Raw genomic sequence first — 6,713 nt, forward strand, 5'->3', positions numbered from 1 at the left:
AGTACCATACAGTATCATACCACACAGTACCATACAGTATCATACCACACAGTACCATACAGTATCATACCACACAGTACCATACAGTACCATACAGTATCATACCACACAGTATCATACAGTATCATACCACACAGTACCATACAGTACCATACCATACAGTACCATACAGTACCATACAGTACCATACAGTATCATACCACACAGTACCATACAGTATCATACCACACAGTACCATACAGTACCATACAGTACCACACAGTACCATACAGTACCATACAGTATCATACCACACAGTACCATACAGTATCATACAGTATCATACCACACAGTACCATACAGTACCATACAGTATCATACCACACAGTACCATACAGTATCATACAGTATCATACCACACAGTACCATACAGTACCATACAGTACCATACAGTATCATACAGTATCATACCACACAGTACCATACAGTACCATACAGTACCACACAGTACCATACAGTATCATACCACACAGTACCATACAGTATCATACAGTATCATACCACACAGTACCATACAGTACCATACAGTATCATACAGTATCATACCACACAGTACCATACAGTACCATACAGTACCACACAGTACCATACAGTACCATACAGTACCACACAGTACCATACAGTATCATACCACACAGTACCATATAGTACCATACAGTATCATACCACACAGTACCATACAGTATCATACCACACAGTACCATACAGTACCATACAGTACCATACAGTACCATACAGTATCATACCACACAGTATCATACAGTACCATACAGTATCATACCACACAGTACCATACAGTATCATACCACACAGTACCATACAGTATCATACCACACAGTACCATACAGTACCATACAGTATCGTACCACACAGTACCATACAGTACCATACAGTACCATACAGTACCACACAGTACCATACAGTATCATACCACACAGTACCATATAGTACCATACAGTATCATACCACACAGTACCATACAGTATCATACCACACAGTACCATACAGTACCATACAGTACCATACAGTACCATACAGTATCATACCACACAGTATCATACAGTACCATACAGTACCATACAGTATCATACCACACAGTACCATACAGTACCATACAGTATCATACCATACAGTACCATACAGTACCATACAGTATCATACCACACAGTACCATACAGTACCATACAGTATCATACCACACAGTACCATACAGTACCATACCATACAGTATCATACCATGCAGTACCATACAGTACCATACAGTATCATACCACACAGTACCATACAGTACCATACAGTATCATACCATACAGTACCATACAGTACCATACAGTATCATACCACACAGTACCATACAGTACCATACAGTATCATACCACACAGTACCATACAGTACCATACCATACAGTATCATACCATACAGTACCATACAGTATCATACCATACAGTATCATACAGTACCATACAGTACCATACAGCATCATACAGTACCATACAGTACCATACAGTACCATACCATACAGTATCATACAGTACCATACAGTACCATACAGTATCATACAGTACCATACAGTACCATACCATACAGTATCATACAGTACCATACAGTATCATAGAGTACCATACAGTATCATACTGTACTATACATTACCATACAGTATCATACAGTACCATACCATACCATACAGTACCATACAGTACCATACAGTACCATACAGTATCATACAGTACCATACAGTATCATACCATACAGTACCATACAATACCATACATTACCATACAGTACCATACAGTACCATACAGTATCATACAGTACCATACATTACCATACAGTACCATACATTACCATACAGTACTATACATTACCATACAGTAAAGTCCTTCTGTAGCGTAAAGTCCTTCTGTAGCTCAGTTGGTAGAGCATGGCGCTTGTAACGCCAGGGTAGTGGGTTCGATTCCCGGGACCACCCATACGTAGAATGTATGCACACATGACTGTAAGTCGCTTTGGATAAAAGCGTCTGCTAAATGGCATATATTATTATTATTATATTACCATACAGTACCATACATTACCATACAGTACCATACATTACCATACAGTACCATACAGTACCATACAGTACCATACAGTACCATACAGTACGATACATTACCATACAGTACCATACATTACCATACAGTACCATACAATACCATACATTACCATACATTACCATACAGTACCATACATTACCATACAATACCATACAATACCATACATTACCATACAGTACCATACAGTACCATACAGTACCATACAGTATCATACAGTACCATACAGTATCATACCATACAGTACCATACAATACCATACATTACCATACAGTACTATACATTACCATACAGTATCATACAGTACCATACAGTATCATACAGTACCATACATTACCATACAGTATCATACAGTATCATACAGTATCATACCATACAGTATCATACAGTACCATACAGTACCATACAGTATCATACAGTACCATACATTACCATACAGTATCATACAGTATCATACAGTATCATGCCATACAGTATCATACAGTACCATACAGTACCATACAGTATCATACCATACAGTATCATACAGTACCATACATTACCATACAGTATCATACAGTACCATACAGTACCATACAGTACCATACATTACCATACAGTATCATAGAGTACCATAGAGTACCATACAGTACCATACCATACAGTACCATACAGTATCATACAGTATCATACAGTACCATACAGTATCATACAATACCATACAGTATCATACAGTACCATACAGTACCATACATTACCATACAGTTCCAGCAACTATAATTGTTCTTTGCTCAATCATGTCACATGACCTGGATTGGAACCTTAATCGAAAGCTTTTTCCTCAAACTGTCGGTTTTCTTTTTATGTGAGGTGGTTCAGCACCATCCTGAAACAATACTTTCATTTTCTTCTAATTCTAATGTCTGTTTAAGGCTTAAAATACAGGATAGAATCTTGCTTTGTTACATGATTGCGCAAAACACAGACCCCTTACTATAATGCAGTGGTATTCAACTCTGACCATACGAGGTCTGGGCCCTGATTGTTGTCTGTTCTACCTGATCATTATTATCACCCCACCTGGTGTCCCTGGTCTAAATCAGGCCCTGATCATTAATATCACCCCACCTGGTGTCCAAGGTCTAAATCAGGCCCTGGTCATTAATATCACCCAACTGGTGTCCCAGGTCTAAATCAGGCCCTGATCATTAATATCACCCCACTTGGTGTCCCAGATCTAAATCAGGCCCTGATCAGTAATATCACCCCACCTGGTGTCTCAGGTCAAAATCAGGCCCTGGTCACTAATATCACCCCACCTGGTGTCCCAGGTCTAAATCAGGCCCTGATCATTAATATCACCCCACCTGGTGTCCAAGGTCTAAATCAGGCCCTGGTCATTAATATCACCCAACTGGTGTCCCAGGTCTAAATCAGGCCCTGGTCATTAATATCACCCCACCTGTTGTCCCAGGTCTAAATCAGGCCCTGATCATTAATATCACCCCATCTGGTGTCCCTGGTCTAAATCAGGCCCTGATCATTAATATCACCCCACCTGGTGAAGAAGGTCTAAATCAGGCCCTGGTCATTAATATCACCCAACTGGTGTCCCAGATCTAAATCAGGCCCTGATCAGTAATATCACCCCACCTGGTGTCTCAGGTCAAAATCAGGCCCTGGTCACTAATATCACCCCACCTGGTGTCCCAGGTCTAAATCAGGCCCTGATCATTAATATCACCCACCTGGTGTCCAAGGTCTAAATCAGGCCCTGGTCATTAATTATCGCCCAACTGGTGTCCCAGGTCTAAATCAGGCCCTGGTCATTAATATCACCCCACCTGTTGTCCCAGGTCTAAATCAGGCCCTGATCATTAATATCACCCCATCTGGTGTCCCAGGTCTAAATCAGGCCCTGATCAGTAATATCACCCCATCTGGTGTCCCAGGTCTAAATCAGGCCCTGATCAGAGGGGAACAATGGGAAAACCCCCCCGCAGTGGAACTGTCTTGGCGGTCCATAGTTGAGTTGGAGGGCTATAGTGGATGTGTCGCCAGGCCAAGCTCAGTACAGCTGGGTTTGTCTCGATTCGGTTTCTGCTCAGTAATGTCAAAATCCCTTGAGTGAAGTTGGCTGGTTTACAGCGGGGCGGTCGCTCTGTCTCATCGGGAATATCACACATTTTTGTTTTTGTTTTTAAAGAAGTTTCTATACCCCTGAAAACTTTTTGTGACGCTTTGAGGGCTTTCGTTACGCTGCCATCCATCAAGTGATCGTAAGTGGTTATGTTCCCCCTTCGGTTCCACTATTGCCAAGAGCTGTGGGATCTAGGAAACGAGCTCATTACAACGGTTCTTTCTCTATGAAGGCTACTGAAGGTTCTGTGAAGCTACTGAATATTCTGTGAAGGCTACTGAAGGTTCTGTGAAGGCTACTGAAGGTTCTGTGAAGGCTACTAAAGGTTATGTGAAGGCTACTAAAGGTTCTGTGAAGGCTACTAGAAAGGTTCTGTGAAGGCTACTGAAGATTCTGTGAAGGCTACTAAAGGTTCTGTGAAGGCTACTAAAGGTTCTGTGAAGGCTACTAAAGGTTCTGTAGAAGGCTACTGAAGGTTCTGTGAAGGCTTCAGAAGGTTCTGTGAAGGCTTCTGAAGGTTCTGTGAAGGCTTCTGAAGGTTCTGTGAAGGCTACTGAAGGTTCTGTGAAGGCTACTGAAGGTTCTGTGAAGGCTACTGAAGGTTCTGTGAAGGCTTCTGAAGGTTCTGTGAAGGCTTCTGAAGGTTCTGTGAAGGCTACTGAAGGTTCTGTGAAGGCTACGGACGGACGATTTGAGTACAATTCAAAATACAGGCTACAGTGTCAAATGGGGAAGACAAATTGAATCCAGGCCAAAAGGAAAGTGCACGTCTGATGGAATCCAGACATAAACCTGCGACTGTGAATGCAGTGGTAACTGCACAGCACTCTTACCATTCATCTTGTTCCTGAGTTAGACCCTAGTGGGCAAAACGGGCTCAAATGAGGCTTTTCATAATGAGGGTCTTTTTAACAGGAAAACGGGCTCCAAAGATGAATCGTCAAGCAGTTACCCACTAGGATGGACACAGACAGAGTCTTTACTGAATACCCCCATAGACACCCCATAGCCCTGGCTAAGCTGCCCCCAGCTGAGAGGCTCTTCTTGGGATGAGTCAGCAGCCTGGTCAGCCTCCCTGGAGCTCCTAGGTCTGGAGCTGGACCATACATCTGTTACTGCTATAGGATGGGGGTTGGATCGGACTGGCAGTTCGACCACGACTACAGGCCTTGCTTATTAATGCTCGAAAACCATTGAATTTTCTGGAAAGGCAACAGTTGAAAGGGAAGGCCTGTCTAAGCCTGTCTCTTATGCAGTGAGATATGGTATAGTCCAGGGAGTTAGCCAGAACTGAACACATGTTCTGATTGGTTGCGGAAACCAAGTGTCCAGTATAGACCCGTGGACATTCTAGAACTGGGAAACCAAGTGTCCAGTTTAGAACCGTGGACATTCTAGAACTGGGAAACCAAGTGTCCAGTTTAGACCTGTGGACATTCTAGAACTGGGAAACCAAGTGTCAAGTTTAGAACCGTGGACATTCTAGAACTGGGAAACCAAGTGTCCAGTTTAGACCCGTGGACATTCTAGAACTGGGAAACCAAGTGTCCAGTTTAGACCAGTGGACATTCTAGAACTGGGAAACCAAGTGTCCAGTTTAGAACCGTGGACATTCTAGAACTGGGAAACCAAGTGTCCAGTTTAGAACCGTGGACATTCTAGAACTGGGAAACCAAGTGTCCAGTTTAGAACCGTGGACATTCTAGAACTGGGAAACCAAGTGTCCAGTTTAGAACCGTGGACATTCTAGAACTGGGAAACCAAGTGTCCAGTTTAGACCCGTGGACATTCTAGAACTGGGAAACCAAGTGTCCAGTTTAGAACCGTGGACATTCTAGAACTGGGAAACCAAGTGTCCAGTTTAGACCCGTGGACATTCCAGAACTGGGAAACCAAGTGTCCAGTTTAGAACCGTGGACATTCCAGAACTGGGAAACCAAGTGTCCAGTTTAGAACCGTGGACATTCTAGAACTGGGAAACCAAGTGTCCAGTTTAGAACCGTGGACATTCTAGAACTGGGAAACCAAGTGTCCAGTTTAGAACTGTGGACATTCTAGAACTGGGAAACCAAGTGTCCAGTTTAGAACCGTGGACATTCTAGAACAGGGAAACCAAGTGTCCAGTTTAGAACCGTGGACATTCTAGAACTGGGAAACCAAGTGTCCAGTTTAGAACCGTGGACATTCTAGAACTGGGAAACCAAGTGTCCAGTTTAGACCCGTGGACATTCTAGAACTGGGAAACCAAGTGTCCAGTTTAGAACCGTGGACATTCTAGAACTGGGAAACCAAGTGTCAAGTTTAGAACCGTGGACATTCTAGAACTGGGAAACCAAGTGTCCAGTTTAGACCCGTGGACATTCTAGAACTGGGAAACCAAGTGTCCAGTTTAGACCAGTGGACATTCTAGAACTGGGAAACCAAGTGTCCAGTTTAGAACCGTGGACATTCTAGAACTGGG

Source organism: Oncorhynchus gorbuscha, unplaced genomic scaffold, assembly GCF_021184085.1.
Source record: "Oncorhynchus gorbuscha isolate QuinsamMale2020 ecotype Even-year unplaced genomic scaffold, OgorEven_v1.0 Un_scaffold_7501, whole genome shotgun sequence".
Lineage (NCBI taxonomy): Eukaryota > Metazoa > Chordata > Actinopteri > Salmoniformes > Salmonidae > Oncorhynchus > Oncorhynchus gorbuscha.